Source organism: Zingiber officinale, chromosome 3A (genome assembly GCF_018446385.1).
Source record: "Zingiber officinale cultivar Zhangliang chromosome 3A, Zo_v1.1, whole genome shotgun sequence".
Lineage (NCBI taxonomy): Eukaryota > Viridiplantae > Streptophyta > Magnoliopsida > Zingiberales > Zingiberaceae > Zingiber > Zingiber officinale.
The window spans coordinates 7,539,143-7,560,091 of NC_055990.1; the positions used below are offsets into that span (position 1 = coordinate 7,539,143).

Genomic DNA, 20,949 nt, shown 5'->3' on the forward strand with positions numbered 1-20,949 from the left:
CTTATGGGGATCTACATGCTCCCTTTTATCTCCCGATCGGACAGACTCTCAAGGGGCCCACTCCTCGACTCTGTCGGACACTCACGGGGCTCTACTCCCCATTATCTACCAATCGGCTAACGTCGATTAGACAAGTTCAAAAGGGGCCCCACTCCCGGGCTTTACCAGATACTTACGGGGTTTTGCTTCCCATTCTCTTCTGATAGGGCACACCCTCAAGGGGCCAACACAGCAGTTTACTAATTACCTATAAGACTTCACTCCCTCTTGAGATACTATCACGACCCGTTGGGGTCTCATAAAAAAGTGGGCTCCCTATGTTGAGCAACCCAATAAGCCTCCCACCCATAAGCTCATTTCGTCATTAATATAGCATGTGAGTTTGTCATAGAGTCAAAAGATCGTATATGTGTATAAATATGCAACACGCCCTCCCCATACTCATGATGTGATTACTAGATACGATGGAAGCATGGCGATAGGACATGTTGTCTGACAGTGAAATGATGTCTCATTAAATGTGAAAATTATGAAAGATATTATAAAAGGGGGTCCTTCTCTGCTGGTATAGGTATGTGTGTGCATAGCCTTATACTTTCTTCCACTTACGCCACTACTTTGCTCCCTCCATTTCTAACTTGATCGTCAAAGTAGTTGCACTAGGGACCCCCTGGCCCACTTACTGACAATTTCCCTCTCCCCTTTTTCTGGTATTTGCAAGTGATTCCTGGAGTACTTCATCAGAAGTCTTACTCCAAGTTAACTTCCATGTAGTTCACCGGTGGCTCATAGCTCACTGATTTTATATAGGATCAAATTTAACATCGTCTATGGAAAACTCTCAGCTTGATCTGGAATATGGAGATGGATGACATTAGCAAGTTTACAACCATTATTTTGTCACAAGAAGATTTAGATTTGCTTATTATAGCCAAAGCACAAGTGTTGGTGTAAAAGCAGCGGCAGCTGAGTCACCCCTCTCAAAGGCACCAACAGCATCGTCCGAAGGGCCACAATCCATCATTAGAAGATTCAAGCCAAGGCAATAAGTTGAGTTCCCCAAGGCCTTGTTTTGAACACCCACTGAGGACTTAGCCAAAGTTGAGAGGTCACATGCCTCTTCTACTACGGATTCACCTCCCCGCAATCCTAGGTGAGGAAATGCCCCTCTCGCTAATGATTCCCCCAAGCGGCCGAGCATGCCCTTCACCAATAGTATTATTGGCATAGTGTTGATAAATCCAAAAGCCTCAAGGACACTACAACAAAAATACTAAAAGATAACAGATTTTATCTGTTGTCATAGGCCCTTTAAAACCATTGTAATTGGCAGTGTTGTTAAAAGTGGGGGTTACGACAACGGTTTAAAACCGTTGTCGTAGAATGAAACGACAACGGTTTAAAACCGTTTAAAACCATTGTCTTTGAATGAAAAGATAACAGTTTAAAACCGTTGTTGTTTAGAGCACTTTTAATAACGTTGCCAGTTTCAACGATTATTAGGGCTACAACAATGGTTTTTAACCGCTATTTTTAGGGCGATTAGACAACAACAGCAACAATTTTAAACCGTTGTCTTTTAAACTATTATCTTTTAATACCAATATATCATATTTCAATATAAATATATAATAAAAGCTCATAATCACAAAAGAAAGAATATTCTCTATATCAATGTCATTCAAAATGTTACTTATACAAGAATTACAATCACAAAAGAAGAAACATGTCTCATATTTAAATAAAATTTATCTCAATACAAATAAACAAATAAACTCCATTTACAACTAATGAACAATAGCCAAAAGACTAGAAACTTGTGATGGTGGTTCATGTCATGTAGAATTATACTTAATTATTGTCAATCCAAATCCCATCACAATCTTCAACGTGTAGGATTTCATTGGAATCCTCTTTCTCACTTGCTAATTCTTTCATACCAACTTTTTCCAATATTGTTGATCATTAATTCCATAATAAATTTAGTCTTACCCACATCAGCTTCGTCAAAAAGTCCAATCTTTCTACCCCTTTGATAAGGCACTAAGAGATCAACAACCTATTGATATCAAAAGAAATACACTATTATATGTATGAAAAACTTGTTTTGAAAGAATAATAAACAGACATATATTTTTACAACAGTTAGCTGAATAAGTACATCATATAAAAGGTATTAGTTGTGAGATGAGTTACTTGAATGCTTGCATGGCTGCACAAGTAGAAGTCAAATTCAGTAGGATGACATATCTTAGAATCAACAACAGTCCCTAGAATTCCAATGATGGAAAGCTCCATTGAGAAAATAAGGTTTGAAAAAAATATACAAAATAGAGTTGTCTTGAAAATGATGCATCCATACTATCAACTAAATTAACCAGGTAATATGTTTTCACTCTTATCAATAAATTGGTGGTCACCGTGATTATTAGCAAACAGTCTAGTGTGATGACGTTTTTGGACCACCACAAAAGTCATTGGAGGTTAATAGTTTGGTTCTAGAGAGGCACAGGCCTGAAACACAAAGTGGAGTGTTGAGTACAAAAACACTGAAACAAGAATCGTAGTACAAATGATTGGAAAATTTACTTTTCTGATCGCATCTAATTCATATAGTAGAATTGATAGAATTAACCCTCACTCGCTCCATCTCTGAATGTACAACTTGCTATATGAATCTAAATAATCAAGTATTTTTTTTAAGTTTTCCAAAGATTCATACATATAGAATATAATCTGTTGAGACTTTTGTCCAGTAGCCTTTTTGAAGGAAATAAGTAGCTCCCTATATATTGCATGACAGATGTTCTACTCAGCCAGGTAAATTGGAAAAGAAAACCAGCATTCTATTTAAAATTGGTTTTAGATCGTATTTCATACTTTATCATGCCACCAATAAGAATTCCTCACTGAAAATCTTGTCAGACCTTAAACAGATCTTGAATTAATTCTTGATGGGCCTGAGCACAGACCAATCCAGCATATTTTGTCACCTCGAGCCAATCTTGAGTCACAACAACCTGACAAACCAAATATAATCAAGATAGTAAGGATATATCAAGGCAACTATACATAGAGCAAGAAATAAAGATTGACAAAATTACTTACAACTGCAATATAAGGGCTAGAATCTTCCCCAAGATGAGAATGTATTACGTCAACACCAAATATTATAGTTGGTCGGTCGTTAACAAGAGGAATGCACCTTGACAATGCATCGACAAGAACTATGTCCCTTCCTCCAACCTATGAATCAAGCCTTAGTAACACAAATAAGAACAAGAAAAATAGATCCACCTTCCACGTACTCACCTTTCCATTGATCTAGAGGCCAATATTGGTAAGGTACTGTTTACTCATCCTGAAAACATGCTTTGTCAAACAATATTGTGAAACTAAACCATGGCCAGTCTCACATGTTGGAGCAATCCCAATGGTCCGTGGGACCAAGTGTTTTGGTGTTTGGGCAAAGAGTTTAAGTTAGGATTACCCTCGTTATTTGATATGTGTACTTGAGTTGTGCAGGACTGCAGGTGACACATGTGACTCAGGTTGACGGCTTCGGGTCCGGTGAAGGATAGAGCATCCGAGGGACCGTGGATAAGGCAGCGAGGACAAGGGCCGAGGGAAGCAACTTCGAGGCATACGCGAAGGATGGCATTGGGGACGAGCCGCGGGCTTGGATGCATCTGAGGGACGAGAACCAAAGGAAGTAAACTTCAAGGCAAGAGGTCAAAGCTGCAAAGAAGAGTCAAATGAGTCGTAAGGGTACGAGTGCATGAGAGATTGTACTCGGAGTAAAATCCTAGTTTTAGGGTTTTACTATAGCGGCACTGCAGCAGTTACTGTAGCGTTACTGTAGCAGTCGACTGGTGCATGGACCAGTCGACTGATGCACTGTAGCAAAGAGCCATTGGGCTGGCACCAGTCGACTGGTGCATGGACCAGTCGACTGATAACGGGCAAATCAGCTTACTGATTTGCTCCAAACTCTATAAGAAGGAGCTTGGGATGGCCGGCCAAGGTGACGAAATTAGACTTGGTTAAAGCCTAATTAGTAGTCACCAAAGTGCTCAAGGTTCTCTTGTGTCCAAGTGTTGTTGGTGAGTGTTGTGGTAAGGTTTCTCCACCCACAAGGAGGTTGAGCTAGCCGGAGTTTGTGGGGACTAATCCACCGACGGATTGAGGGATCATCCACCTTACGAACAGCCGTGGAGTAAGAGCATCATCTCCGAACCATGTTACATCAAACGTGTTAGCGGTTTGGTTTGCATTTACTTTCTTTGTCTTGTATTTAGTTTAGCTTGTTTGTTTTTATTTGTATTCCGCTGCGCAAGCTAACAATAGTGTAGGAAGCTAACGATTTGGGGGTGCTGTCTATCCAACCCCCCTTCAAGCCGACCATCGATCCTCCAACAAGTGGTATCAGAGCAAGGTTGCTCTTCACCGGACTAACCGCCGAGAAGAGCAACGCATAAGAAGATGGCCGACTTGATTGTCCCTCCAAAGTTTGAAGGAGGAAGCCTTGGGGACATCTCATTTTGGATGATGAAGATGGAAGTCTTCTTCGACACAGATTGGGATACAATGATGGTGATCAAGTACCTGTTTGAAGTCCCAAGAGACAAGAAGGGAAAAAGACTCCGGCCACGACATTGGACGGAAGAGCAAACCACACGATCGGAGGCAAATTCAAAGGTAATATCTATATGGATTGATATTTTGCCTAATCATGTAATAGATGGTGTAGGTGAGTATACGAACGCCCACAAGTTGTGGAGCAAGGTGAAGATGGTTCTACAAGAAGAACCTAAACCTACACAAGAGGAAGAAGAACCCACTGAGATGGGTCTAGTTGCTCAAGTTGAAGAGGAGCAAACGGAAGTTGAGCCATGCTCAACATCCGAGGAGGAGAAGGAGGATAAAGTAGCATCAACATCCTCAAGGGTTGAAGAAGAGTCCAAGACAAGTGAAGAAGAGGTCTTGGAGGTCAACCTAGTGAGCACCTCCACCGAAGTGAAGTCAAAGAACAACATAATTTGCTTCGGTTGCAAGGAGAAGGGACACTACAAGATTAGATGTCCTATGGGTAAGAAGAAGGTAGCTCCTAAACTCAATTCAATTCATTTTGAATCTAATTTGAGTTGTAGAAAGAAGAAGGAGAAAAAGCACATAGTGTGCTTCACGTGTGGTGAGCGGGGTCATTACCACACCCAATGCCCAAAGAAGAAAGAGATCAAAAAGTTGGCACATTTGAAGAAGGAGGAGAAGAAGTGGAGGAAGAATGGAGGCTCATGTCAAGGGAGAGCTCCAAAGGTAAAGGGTAAGGTAAACCCAAATTTAAATTTGAAATCAAATTTAAATTCCTCCATGCATGCTAGGAATAATTGTTATTATTTACCCATGCAAAATTTTGGATTTAGATATCATGATAGGAATATGGTTAATGTAGATCAAAACCCTAGGAAATCTATGCATGAAAAATTTAGAAACAATAGACCTAGGGAGACCCAAGGCATTAATCCCAAGAAGGGGAGACACATGCCTAGGAAGTGTAGATCTAGGAATGTCCAATTTGGACAAATTAATTCTAGGGTTAGAAACCTAGAGAAGGAGAATCAAACTTTAAGGGGAAAGCTTGATAATTTAGAACAATTCCTTAAGAGATTCAATGTTGGATCTAAGGAATTAAGTATGGTGTTGGGTAGTCAAAGACCCAACAATGATAGATCGGGCTTGGGATACCGATCTAGTGTTGGTGCGGGAAGCATCCGACGATCGAACTTGTGTTTTGATAATGGCAAAGGATTCAAAGTTAAGGTGTTTTGTAGTCTAACAAGTCTACTTGAGGATTTCAGGAAAGTCCTAGCTGCGGTTAGGCAAAGGGAAAAACCCTAGGGGTGGTAACCCTAGGTCATAGGGGGTGGTAACCCTATGCGGAAAGTCTTGGCAGGTCGATAGCTTCAGGCAAAAGTCCTAGGGGGTGGTAACCCTAGGTGGAAAGTCCTGGTGTCGCGAACCAGGTGAAAGACTGGACTAGCCGGGAAGCGGATGTCCAGCAGAAAGTCTGGAAATATCGAGTGCTGAGCAAAAGTCCAGTCGATCTGGAGGATCGTACTGGCAACAGGTAAATCTCCTGAGTGGAGTAGGTGAGGACGCGTTCCCCGTAGAGGGAACAGTAGACGTCGGGTCGACCTAGGCTTTCCGATTGGAAACCCGAAGTCAGACCCGGACAGTCCGGAGACTGTCTATACTTCATTTATCATATTTATTGTATTATGTGCTAACTTTGTGCTGCAGGTTAGTGTTTGGGACTAACGTATCTTGCAGGTGCAAAGAAGCAACCTAAAGCCTCGGATGAACAGTGTCCGAGGCGCCTTCATAGAGCTTGGAGGCGCCTCGGGTGCAAGGCTGGAGCTGGCTGCGAGAAGCTGTTCAAGGCGCCTTGATGAACAGTGGAAGGCGCCTTGAACAGATGAAGGCGCCTTGTGAACAGTGGAAGGCGCCTTGAATCTGTGATAAGGTTCGACCAGTTCGCTCCTTATCTCCGCGGCTGACTCGGCCTATTCAAGGCGCCTTGGAGATTGCTTAAGGCGCCTTGAACACTATTTAAAAGGGGATTCGACTAGCAGCTTGTGAACAACGCATTCCAAGTCTTCCTTCTGCATTTAGCTGCTAACGAACTCGTCCCGAAGTGCTGCAACTTGACACCGACAACCCGGAGCTTCAATTTAGTATTTCCCATTGTCGGTATAAGATTATTTATTGCATTACTTGTAAATCATCTTTGTAAACTTTCGAACTTATAGTTGTTGCCCACCGGAAGCGATCAAGGATCGCGGGCCTTCGAGTAGGAGTCGCCTTAGGCTCCGAACGAAGTAAAATCGACCTGTGTTTTTGTGTTTGTTTTCTTTATCTATTTCTGCTGCGTTTTGTTTTTAACTCCGATAAACGAACAATTTTAGCCACGAGCGCTATTCACCCCCCCTTTAGCGCGGTCTCGATCCAACAATTGGTATCAGAGCGGGGTCGTTTTGAATCAGTGCAACCACTGTTCAAGACAATTTTCTCGTGGTATTTTTGTTAGTCGATTAGAATCTAGCCTCATAGCTATATTCTAATTTTTTTCTCTCGAATCGATTTTCTGCTCAAAGTTGGTCAATACCACTTGAGTTTGTTATTTTTCTTATTTCTCTTTACTTCCTCCCGCACTACTAATCCAAGACACAGTCTTGGAATAGATCTTTTTGTTTTTGCTTATTTAGGTCTAAAATGACTCAACAAGAAGGATATAGCACTGTTCGTCCCCCACTATTTTCCGGAGAAGACTTCGGATATTGGAAGGGGCGAATAGAGATATATCTGAAGATCCAGTTCGACACCTAGATGATAGTCAAGACAGGACTTAAACTACCAACTGATACAGACGGTAAGCCTACATCTTGTGAAAACTGGGAACCAGCCTTCATAAAAAAAGTGGAAGCTGGCGCCAAAGCTACCTGCACCATCCAGTGCGGTCTTACCAAAGAAGAGCTCAACAGAGTCGGTCCATTCTCCTCTGCGAAGGAGCTTTGGGAGAAATTGATCGAACTTCACGAGGGCACCTCGGAAACCAAGGTAAGTAAGCGTGATTTGTTACTTAATAAACTATATAATTTTAAAATGCAGGAAGGCGAGACGGCAAGTTCGTTACACGCTCGAATTCAAGATATCCTGAATTCCCTTCATGGAATCGGGCAGAAGGTAGAAAACAGAGACATAATAAGGTATGCTCTTAACTCGTTTCCAAGGAGTACATTGTGAGCATCAATGGTAGATGCCTACAAGGTCTCCAAAGACTTATCTTCTTTAAAGTTAGACGAGTTATTTTCTGAATTTGAACTTCATGAACAAACTAATGCACAACCATCCGAGAAGGGTATTGCTTTGGTTGCAGGTACGAGCCGAACACGTGAATCAAGAGTACGACGAAAAATTGAATCAGAGCCAGAAGACGAATCCGACTCAGAAGATTCAGAGGATGAACTAACCAGCAAACTTGTGAACCTTGTGAAGAAGCTCTACAAGAAGAAGAAGGGCTTCAACAAGAAAGATATGAAGAAGGCAGTTAAATCCAGAGAGGCCCAACCGAACTCAAAGGTAAAGTTTGAAGTCACTTGTTACGGGTGCAACCAGAAGGGGCATATCAAAGCCAACTGTCCCAACCAAAAGGAGGCCAAAAAGCAAAGAAGAAAGAAGGTCCTGAAAGCAACCTGGGACGAATCTTCTTCAGAGGACGACGACGATGAACCTGATCAAACAAGTCTACTCGCACTGATGGCCCGGGACCAGATCATCGAGAGCGAATCAGAAGCCAAGTTCGAGCAAAGCCACGGATCCGCATCCGTTTCAGAAGGGCCAGACTCCAATGTAAGTATTCCAAGGCTTAATAATTTAGTTAATTACTTACTTCGCAAACTAGCTAAATCAAACCTTAGGATTAAATCACTTCTAAAGGAAGTAGCTGTCCTTAAAGAAGTGACAAACACTAATTCTTTACCTGATCAAACTGAAAATTCTACTCAAGTTCAAAAACTTGAGGAAGAAAATTTTAGTTTGAAAAATCAGGTAAAAGATTTAAAAATTACTTTAGAAAAGTTCTCTCTGGGCTCCAAGAATTTGGACCTAATTCTTGGAACACAAAGAGCCATTTACAACAAAACGGGTATGGGATATAAAAGTAAAAAGAAATATAGATCTTATATATCCTTAATAAACAAACAAAACTGTAAATCAGTCCAAGCATGGGTCCCCAAGTCCAAATTGATCAATCAAGTTGGACTTGGCCAATACTAGGTTCCGAAGGATCAAATACACTACCTCGAAAGACCATACCGAGGATATGATCCAGGGAAAGCTAAAAGAAAAACGATTCTAAAAACTTAAAATCCAATTAAAAATTAAAAATTCAAAATTAAATTATAAAAATAGATGGAGGATCCAAACTAGCAGGCACCTCCAACTAAACTACCCGACAGGGTAACTGAACCCAATTTACCCGAAATGGGTAAAACAAGAATAGATTACCCGGCAGGGTAATTAAGGTTAGATTAAAACGGGATAAGTTTAAATGATAGTACGTTAGGGAAGCTTGGACATCGCATGTCTAGGAAGATATAGCTTCAACCTGGTGCAGTTGGCCAAGTGGAACTGACCGAAGCTACCCTTAAACGGATCCTAACTAGTTAGACCAAGGTTTAATATTAAGCTCAATGGGTAGGACTATTTGGAAACCTCGAAGGCATGGTTACTTTAATGAGCTCCTTGTGACTCACCAGAGCCCAGAAGTTTATCCAAAAAATGCTTACTTGTTGAACTCAAAGTTAAACCTGAATCTAACACAAGGTTAAACCAAACCCTTAAATTGAACCTCAATTCATCTCACAAAAATTATAGGATACCGTGATTGAAAATTTAGATCGGGTGAGATGACTAAGTAATTAAAAACAAACTGAAAATTAATTCAAATTCAAATTAATTTCAAAAACATTTAAAAATCTTTAAAACTTAATTTCAAAATTCTTTTAAAATTTATTTAAAATATCTTTTCAAAAACATTTCAAAATCTTTAAAACTTAATTTCAAAATTCTTTTAAAATTTATTTGAAAAATCTTTTCAAAATCATTTCAAAATCTTTAAAACTTAATTTCAAAATTCTTTAAAAATTTATTTGAAAAAATCTTTTCAAAAACATTTCAAAATCTTTAAAACTTAATTTCAAAATTCTTTTAAAATTTATTTGAAAAATCTTTTCAAAATCATTTCAAAATCTTTAAAACTTAATTTCAAAATTCTTTTAAAATTTATTTGAAAAATCTTTTCAAAATCATTTCAAAATTATTTTAAAAACTTAAATTTCAAAATTATTTTAAAAACTTAAACTTCAAAATTATTTTAAAAACTTAAAGTTCGAAATTATTTTAAAAACTTAAAGTTCGAAATTATTTTAAAAACTTAAATTTCAAAATTATTTTAAAAACTTAAACTTCAAAATTATTTTAAAAACTTAAACTTCAAAATTATTTTTAAAAACTTAAATTTCAAAATTATTTTAAAAACTTAAATTTCAAAATTATTTTAAAATCTTAAAAACTTAAATTTCAAAAATCTTAAAGACTTAAATTTCAAAATTATTTTAAAAAAATTAAATTTCAAAAATCTTAAAAACTTAAATTTAAAAAATCTTAAAAACTTAAATTTCAAAATTATTTAAAAAACTTAAATTTCAAAATTATTTTAAAAACTTAAATTTCAAAATTATTTTAAAAAAACTTAAATTTCAAAATTATTTTAAAAAACTTAAATTTCAAAATTATTTTAAAAACTTAAATTTCAAAATTATTTTAAAAACTTAATTTCAAAATTCCCAAGTTCCTAGATTTTTTTTTAAAAAAATTCTTTTGGACTTAACCTGGGCTTTCCCCTAAAATCATGTTCCCCTAGAATTAAGCCAGAGCATCTCACAAACACCTAGGTATACCTTGATTGTGCTTGAAAAACATAGAATGACGTGAGATACATAGGGTATAGCCTGGACTCAAGAATGCTTATATCTGTGCATCAATATGAGTCTGAGCGTTAAATATGCAATATACATTAATCAAGTTAAGTCCTGCAGCTCTAGTCAAATCTGTCTGGACCAAAATAACTTAACTTGACTAACCAAGTGAAAGCTATTGTCCTATAAGCAATCAGCGAGTAATTAAAGGTTAGACAGTTGGTAAAGAATACTCAATTTTCTAGTTAAGAATGTGTTGATCTTTATGACTCTGATACCCAGTAAATCAATCTAGTGAACATGACTTACGCTTGGACTTAAGGACCAACTGAACCTGAATGAATAATCTTATCCTAAATTTAAAATATTATTTAAACTAAGTTCCAAATGATCTTAACTATCAAACCCTGTTGAACTTAGTAAATTCCTAACAAACAATTTTTCTCTTAAGTAAGGAAGATATAATCACTAACTTCCTAAATCTATCAAAGAGATACACTCCCCAACAATTTTATAATGTTATTTTTGCCCATTTTTTGATATATGGCAAAGGGGGAGAGTAGCAAATTGTAAAATTCAAATTAATAGTAAAGGGGGAGCAAAAGTTAAGGGGGAGCATATAAGTTACTTTAGCAAATTTGGCCATTTTGTAAGTAGCAAATTGTAAAATTCAAATTAATAGTTAAGAGGGAGCAAAAGTTAAGGGGGAGCATATTGGTCACTTTAGCAAATTTGCTTTGGTCATTTCTTTGTTCATCTACACTTAGCAGATTTGCCTGTGTTAAAAATGTTTTTCTATTCATTTGTTTACTTAACTTTGAATTTGAGTTGTCATAATCAAAAAGGGGGAGATTGTTGGTGCGGGAAGCATCCGACGATCGAACTTGTGTTTTGATAATGTCAAAGGATTCAAAGTTAAGGTGTTTTGTAGTCTAACAAGTCTACTTGAGGATTTCAGGAAAGTCCTAGCTGCGGTTAGGCAAAGGGAAAAACCCTAGGGGGTGGTAACCCTAGGTCATAGGGGCTGATAACCCTATGCGAAAAGTCTTGGCAGGTCGATAGCTTCAGGCAAAAGTCCTAGGGGGTGGTAACCCTAGGTGGAAAGTCCTGGTGTCGCGAACAAGGTGAAAGACTGGACTAGCCGGGAAGCGGATGTCCAGTAGAAAGTCTGGAAGTATCGAGTGCTGAGCAAAAGTCCAGTCGATCTGGAGGATCGTACTGGCAACAGGTAAATCTCCTGAGTGGAGTAGGTGAGGATGCGTTCCTCCCCGTAGAGGGAACAATAGGCGTCGGGTCGACCTAGGGTTTCCGGTTAGAAACCCGAAGTCAGACCCGGACAGTCCGGAGACTGTCTATACTTCATTTATCATATTTATTGTATTATGTGCTAACTTTGTGCTGCAGGTTAGTGTTTGGGACTAACGTATCTTGCAGGTGCAAAGAAGCAACCTAAAGCCTCGGATGAATAGTGTCCGAGGCGCCTTCATGGAGCTTAGAGGCGCCTCGGGTGCAAGGCTGGAGCTGGCTGCGAGAAGCTGTTCAAGGCGCCTTGATAAACAGTGGAAGGCGCCTTGAACAGATGAAGGCGCCTTGTGAACAGTGGAAGGCGACTTGAATCTGTGATAAGGTTCGACCAGTTCGCTCCTTATCTCCGCGGCTGACTCGGCCTATTCAAGGCGCCTTGGAGATTGCTTAAGGCGCCTTGAACACTATTTAAAAGGGGATTCGACCAGCAGCTTGTGAACAACGCATTCCAAGTCTTCCTTCTGCATTTAGCTGCTAACGAACTCGTCCCGAAGTGCTGCAACTTGACACCGACAACCCGGAGCTTCAATTTAGTATTTCCCATTGTCGGTATAAGATTATTTATTGCATTACTTGTAAATCATCTTTGTAAACTTTCGAACTTATAGTTGTTGCCCACCGGAAGCGATCAAGGATCGCGGGCCTTCGAGTAGGAGTTGCTTTAGGCTCCGAACGAAGTAAAATCGACCTGTGTTTTTGTGTTTGTTTTCTTTATCTATTTCTGCTGCGTTTTGTTTTTAACTCCGATAAACGAACGATTTTAGCCACGAGCGCTATTCACCCCCCTCTAGCGCGGTCTCGATCCAACATCTAGTCCCTCCAAGGTCAAAAGGAGACCATGTGCTAAGGTGGCACATGATAAGGGCAAGGGAGAGTCATCCAAATCCAATGAGAAGAAATATGCTAGGGTTGCATATGATTATGGCAAGGATGATGTGTCCAAGGTGCACCACTGTGGTGTAGCCATAATGGAGAAAGCATATAAGAAGATGACTAAGGTTAAGAGCTCTAGGGGGAGCTCAAAGAGTCAAATTGGGATCCATGGCCAATGGATCTCAGGTGGGTACTACTTGGGATTCTAGATGAGTCATGTAATGTGCCAAAAGTTTTGGAGACGAACTTGAGTCTCAAACCTAGGGATTTGGTGTCACGCCCCAAAGGAGTTTCTCCCGAAAAATTTCGGCAGCATCTCCCCTGTACCGGTGACAATCTGAAGCATAACTACAAACAAAATACGTCAGCCACATGTGGCTGGAATATATGTACACAAAAGAAACCACAACCACGCAGTTAATATTCACAGCCTACCCGGCTGGATAAAAGAAATGACAACGATCATGTTACAAAAATATAGCCCACACGGCTATAACAAAAATACAACGGAAAGACGAAGAGGAAACCCACCAATACAAAAGTCCATGACGTACAGCACAAATACAAGTCCAAAATACACGAATCAAACATAGTTCATTTTCACAACTCTAAATCCAACAAAAACGAAGAGTAGGAAAAGAAACAAAACCGAATAGAGTCCTCGGATATAACGTGGGAAGTGGGACCGGCCAGCAACATACTCCAAGCATCTTCCTATCATCTACCTACTGCCTGAAATCAACATAGTATAGATGGGGTGGTGAGTACAAGGAACTCAGCGGGTATAGATAGAATAAAGCATGGATTTCATAATAATATATGAATCAAAGAATACAGTCTCCATATGTAAAGAATAGAATCATGCTGTCCAAGGTATAGTACATCTAACTGTATCTAATACAACAACGGTATATGAATGAACCTGACATAATAAATGCACATAACATAAATGTACATACCCGAAAGGAGTCAATACTATGAAACCATGATCAGTAAACTCACTGAGTCAACTACATACTCCTGACACCTACGCAATACATATATGACTGCAAATATATGTAAAGTAAATGACATGTATGTGGCATGGCATCCATATGCAACATACATATCTCAGACAAATGCAACAGTACACAATCACATGCAACTAATATCTAGTAGGCATGTATGCAAAAATATCCTCACAGATGCACCGTGCATCATATGCAAAAGTGCATGCATGCTCCATGGTCACCCCGCCACCTCTCCAGACACCACGACCCCTGTATGGCCGAGAGGCTTGGGTCCGTGACAAATCATACTAACCTCAACGTACGTAATCGCTATAGAGTGACTGAGGCGTTCGGTACGCTAAGTAGTTATCTAACTACATAGCATCAGGTCCCTGACTGCCCACATCACGAGCCCCCTGACTACTGAACCCTCCAGACTCACTACTCAAGAATGACCGAGGCGGACAGAGTACACAACGAGCGGCCTAGTGAACAGGACAGGACAGCGGCAACTGTTCCAACTACGTACCACTACCCATGAGTGGTCGAGTGTGCGGCGCTAGATATGACTCACGACTCCCTCTCACCACAAGGGAGATAACAGTCGTCAGCATGCAATAAATGATGAACATGATACAGATAAATCAGGATACAAAACCCTATCATCATCAATGCAGCCACCCAACCTCATAAACACCTCTAGTCATCCTATCAGAACTAACTACACATACCGAAATACAAATGGAATGTCACTCATATCATGTCCATAACACAATACTGATCACAACATCAATCGGTGTAGTCAACATATATCCAATCTATAAACATCCCTATAACACTCTATCACTCTACCTGTGCATATACAATAGAGCTGCAGATAACAAGGATGGAGACTGTAACAAATCAAACTAGATCATAACAAAAGACTAAGCGAAAGTGACAAGTAGGAAAGCAACCAATAATCAGATTTAAGGAATGCAACCTAATTATCCAAATATAGCCATGCTTTAAAGTCCAAAGAACTAAATAGAAGTTAAGGAAAGAATACCCGCCTCGAGATACTCGAATCAACAGAACCACCCTGCATCACGCGGCCCGTATAGATCAAGGTCCTGTATCACACATATAGTTCATGTAATATACATATACATATACTACACATAAATGAATCACCTATGAATAAATAACCAATCTTTAAAGTAATTAGCTACTGTGATCCTATTCCTCCCACTGGTAAAGCTAAATTAAATCCCAATCTAGCTTAACTCATCTTGAAACTAAATTCCCATTAGATCTTTCATCATCACCTAACATGAAGCAACCCTAAACATCACCTAATCTGTTTCATGTTTTGGTTAAACCACATGCTCCAACCCCAATTACCCAGCACAGCAAACTCTTATTCTTGTTAACCTAAAACCAATCAAAACAATCCATAGAATCTCTAGTGCACAGTACACAACAACTTCTAACACCTAAAACACACCCAATCCGGTTACTCCTACTAGTGATCCAGATCATGGACTATAGGGATTCAGTGTTAACAATCTATGGGATACCCCGGTCAGTCCAAGGAATAGAATTGAGCACACAACCAACAGAACCCTACATATTGTATCTTCACCAACCGATCAAGAAGAAAGAATACCAAAATTATCAAACTAATCGTTAAGAAAATAGCAGAGTGAGCTCGTTACCTCCTCTTCTTCTTTAATCGCTGAAGATAATCCCAGGTTCGATAAAGAAGAGAAATCCTCAACAAAGCTATAGTGGCCGGAAGCTCAACACAACCTTACAGTGCACTAATTCTAACTGGATCAAGAAAAGAAATTGCAAGAACTAGGAGATCTGTTCAACATTACAACTAGGATACAAAACTTCTTTCCATACCTCCGCACCCTTCAACCCTCGGAGGTAACCACAGAACCACTGGGGATGGTGATTCCAACAGAGCTGTGGAGGCTGGAACCTAAACGCAGGTATTGTTTCTCATCAAGATCACGGAAATCAACTCCAGAAATCGGATTAGGGTTTCAAATTCACAATCAAAAGGGAAAAACTAACTGCCTACCTCAAGATCGCGGCTAAGGCACGATCTGTTCTCGTCGGCGAACAAAGAAAGGGGTCGGGAAGAGGGCAGTGGTTCTTACCTCACTCAACCGGTCGCCGCCGGCTAGACCCAACGCCGGTGCCCTTGATTCCCTTCCGACAACGGCAAAATCCCTAGATCAAAGCTCCGCCGCCACAGTTCGCCGAGATCAGAGAAGAAGGGAAGGTCAGGGGAAAGAATAGGGTCCCCTTCCTCCCAATGCTCCGAGATCCCTCCTCGCCGGCGCCTCCGTGAGAGAGGAAGAAGACGGCGGCCGATCGTCGAGGCAACCTTCGGCTTCGGGGAGTTCGCGAGAGAGAGAAGAAGTGATTCGGGTCGGGCTACTGTGCGCGAGGGAGAGAAGATATAAGAAGGAGGGAAACGGGTTCGGGTCCTGTACACGGGAGAGGGGAAATATAAGAGGGGAGAAGCGGGTTATCAGGTACGGGTTAGTGAAATAACCCTTATCAACATGGTTTACCTAGGGTTAAGGAAATTAAACCCTAAATAATTCCTCAAACAAACTTTCACCCGCGTAATTTAAACGTACCTCCACTCATATCCCCGCAAAACTAGCTATACGACCTCCGAAAAAATCCAGAAAAATTTCTATAATTTCCTAAAATTTCATAAGGTTATCCTATAATAACCCTAAAATAAATTCGCATATCTTACATTTGGCACACATGGATTGTGTTTCATGCAAGAAATATGACATTTGGGGTCATATAGCATGATAATTGGTTTTGGATATATAGATGTCATATAAACCAATGCTAGGGATGCATTGTGGGTCGGTATGGGCAAATACATCAAGAGGAAGTCAAAACTAGGACTTTAGGTCAAGGTTCAATTGAACCATTTAGCCAGTTTTGGATTTTGTGTCAATCTTAGGATTGGTGATAGATACATTTTGTAATGTATTTTTCTCAAGTAGACAATGGTACAATAGACCTTTCCACAAAATTTGGGGATTTTTGGAGGTCTGTGGAATTTCTGATGTATTTCTGAAGTTGGCTTGAAAAAGTTGATTTTTTCAGAAATAGGGTACCAGTCGACTGGTACAGATACCAATCGACTGGTAACAGTGTTTTTGAGCACAGAATGTCTCTGTAAGCTCATTTTGATGATATCAGTCGACTGGTAACAATAGATTTCAACCACAGAATGCTTCTGTAAGGTTGTGTTGAAGGGGGCAGTCGACTGGCACTTGGAGCAGTCGACTGATACCAGCCTGAAAGTGTTTTTCAGCGCTGATCTTGACCATATCAACTCGTTTAGATGTATGAGATTCATGAGGGATAAATACATGAGTTTAGAGTCAATTTGGATGATAAGTTTTCAACAATTGAGATATTATTGGAGAACTTTTTGGATGTTAGGCAAAGGGGGAGAAGTAAGGTTTAGTTGGGAAAACCTTAGTCCTTTTGCGTAGGGGGAGCCTTGTGATAGGTTCTTAAATATCCCTGTGGCAAAATCCTAGCTCATTGGGGAGCTTAGGTGTAGGGGGAGCCTTGGGATAGGTTCCAATGCATGGTGCATTTTCCATTCGGCGGTGTAAGTCCAAGTGTGTAGTCTTGGCAACGTAAGTCCATTCGGCGGTTGCCAAGTGTGTAGCCTTGGCAACGTAAGTCCATTTGTTATTAGCATTGTTATTTACTATTTGTTTTCCCTAACTTAAACATATTGCCAAACACCAAAAAGGGGGAGATTGTTGGAGCAATCCCAATGGTCCGTGGGACCATGTGTTTTGGTGTTTGGGCAAAGGGTTTAAGTTAGGATTGCCCTCGTTATTTGATATATGTACTTGAGTTGTGTAGGACTGCAGGTGACACATGTGACTCAGGTTGACGGCTTCGGGTCTAGTGAAGGATGGAGCATCCGAGGGACCGTGGACAAGGCAGCGAGGACAAGGGCCGAGGGAAGCAACTTCGAGGCATATGTGAATGATGGCATTGGGGACGAGCTGCGTGCTTGGATGCATCTGAGGGACGAGAGCCAAAGGAAGTAAGCTTGAAGGCAAGAGGTCAAAGCTGCAAAGAAGAGTCAAATGAGTCGTGAGGGTATGAGTGCATGAGAGATAGTACTCGGAGTAAAATTCTAGTTTTAGGGTTTTACTATAGCGGCACTGTAGCAGTTACTGTAGCGTTACTGTAGCAGTCGACTGGTGCATGGACCAGTCGACTGATGCACTGTAGCAGAGAGTCGTTGAGAGAGCCGTTGGGCTGGCACCAGTCGACTGGTGCATGGACTAGTCGACTGGTAACGGGCAAATCAGCTTACTGATTTGCTCCAAGCTCTATAAGAAGGAGCTTGGGATGGCCGACCAAGGAGACGAAATTAGACTTGGTTAAAGCCTAATTAGTAGTCACCAAAGTGCTCAAGGTTCTCTTGTGTCCAAGTGTTGTTGGTGAGTGTTGTGGTGAGGTTTCTCCACCCACAAGGAGGTTGAGCTAGCCGGAGTTTGCGGGGACTAATCCATCGACGGATTGAGGGATCGTCCACCTTACGGGCAGCCGTGGAGTAGGAGCATCATCTCCGAACCACGTTACATCAAACGTGTTAGCGGTTTGGTTTGCATTTACTTTTCTTTGTCTTGTATTTAGTTTAGCTTGTTTGTTTTTATTTGTATTCCGCTGTGCAAGCTAACAATAGTGTAGGAAGCTAACGATTTGGGGGTGCCGTCTATCCAACCCCCCTTCAAGCTGGCCACCGATCCTCCAACATCACATATATGCTTTTGATCACCTGTAATAACTATGGCATATAATAATAAAGCAAACAAGGAAAGGGAAAAAATTAAAGCTAAAAGGTTCAGCCAATTGATATTTGTCAACAAGCAAAAATATCAAGTTGTGTCAAACAAGATCAAGTGCAAGAAAGACATCATACTATAAATAGAACCATCATTATTAGGCAATATTATAGTGAGCAAATCAAGCTCCTTTCCCTGAGGTTAGAGTATGATCATTGCATCATGATAGCATGCTGAAAGCGCTCTTTCAACATGATTAGGCTGAGCAGTTAGAGGATGAAGCACAGGATCTAGAGAAAATTTCTATAAAACATGTAGATAAAAATAATAATCTATGCGACTCTTCTTCAAATACGATAATTAAGAATTAAGTTGCATGTAGTAAATCATATGTTGTAGTAAAAATGTTGAAGTCATACCATTCCTGATATCTGGCACATTTGAGCAAGCTCATGATAAAATCCATTAGTCAAATTATATTGCACATTCTTTGCAAAATTAATACATGTCCATCTATTCACTCTCCCACCATTTATCATTTTCTACAAAGTTTAGAACAAGATATGAAGTAATAACACCCAACCAATCAAGCTAGAGAGTTAATTCAACTAGATGGCTGGTTGGTCACGTTTAAATATAGAATTGCTGTATCATCTTTGGCGTTTAGTTTGCATACTACATAAAAAGCTGGTCTAAAGTATTGCAAATCACCCTGTTGCCTCATCTACAAGGACATGTACATGTCAAGAAGTGGCAAATGCATACAATTGTCTAAAATTTTCACTGCTTGCTATAATTCCACAATCACCGCATAGAGATAGACATTAGATGAATAGTGCGACTATCCAAAAAGTAGTAAATTCAATCTATCAACATTTGATGCAGGCATATTTATGAGAATATTTCATGTCACGAATAGGGAAGATCTGACTTAACCCCCTTGTGGTCACCTACTTTGCATTAGCATTAAATTCTTTGAACTCTGCAACATACTGATCCAAGAACAACTAGATTTTTTGCCAATACCGATCACCGCCAGAGTACCATGTATTCATGTGCATGCCATTTGGAAAATCCACAAATCTACAATCCAGGTTATTTTCTATAGCTTTAAAGTGCAGCATTTGCATGTGCAAAGGGGGAATTAACTCATCTTGAAACCCAGATAGAAACAAAATAGGTTGTTCAATCTGCATGACAAAAAAAACTGTAAAACATCTCCATCCACAGCTACTTGCTTAACAAGCATATAGATTAAAAATATGGAAGCAGAATTATGAAAAGTAAATATCAAAAATGGCATTCCAATGTAGGGATGTGATCCTTATGAACTATCCTAAATAATCCCATGGTTTGAGGATGATGAAGTTTTAACATCAGAAGTAAACATTTATAGAAAATGATGGTTTGTCAATGTGGAGACGTTTAGATCACTATCAGATTCCTTGTTAGATTGGATGGTTCATGTCAGAGGTTTCTAAATATGATTTGTGCATGCATAGTATAACACTCTGAAATTTAGTCTGGAGTTTAGGCCTTTGGAATGGATATCATTATCTTGATTATTAATTTTTTGTTGATGACCAAGAACTACAGCAATACAGAGAGATCGCTCTGCTGATTTTAATAAGGGTACATTTCTATTCCTAAAACATGAATCTATGGGAACAAAACTTTGAAAAGCATATGCAGACGGCATCATAATAAATAAAAATAATGTAACTCTATCACAAATAACAAAAGGGAAAAATGCAAGCAGAATAAATATTCCAACAGTTGTAATAGACAACTGGTACTGGTTATGCAAACAACTCCAGAATTTAATCTATTAATCTTGCTAAGGAAGTTCAATCATAGTTGACTTTCTCCTAATCATCACGCTCCTCTCTCTTCAATTGTGTCATGTAGAGATACTGTCTGAGGGAATATTAGAGATACATGTAATGGAGAATGGAGACAAAAAAATCCTATCGTATGTATTGAGAGTATTAATTACAAACTATATACGAGTTTAAATCAGGACATAATATAGAGCCCAAATGTATAGTGTCTGAAGTAGCACACCTGTGGGGATGCATTCAGTCTCCAACATTTATGATGAAGCGCATGTAAAATGGTAATGATCCACTTCCATTCAATATACCGTGACTGGTTAAGGCAATATCATTTTCACCGGTGGATGATTCTTAATCAAAAATTATTATCTCAAAGGAGGAATCAACAACTGAAGAAGACTCCATTTATATAGATCAAAACAAAAGAAAACTTCTTAGTTTTTTTTAAAAAAATAATTCTAAGATTGAGAAATAAAACCTCTAATTACCCACTTCGATGTTTCAATCCAAAGCATAATAGCTAATGTTCGTTCTGCCTCCTTTGAACCACTGTTATCAGCAAGTC

The 20,949-nt window shown here is 39.7% G+C and overlaps 1 pseudogene; it reads right to left on the reverse strand.

Moving 5' to 3' along the window:
• Window positions 1-2,145: 2,145 nt before the first annotated feature.
• Window positions 2,146-19,273, reverse strand: LOC122050182 (annotated as a pseudogene).
• Window positions 19,274-20,949: the final 1,676 nt, after the last annotated feature.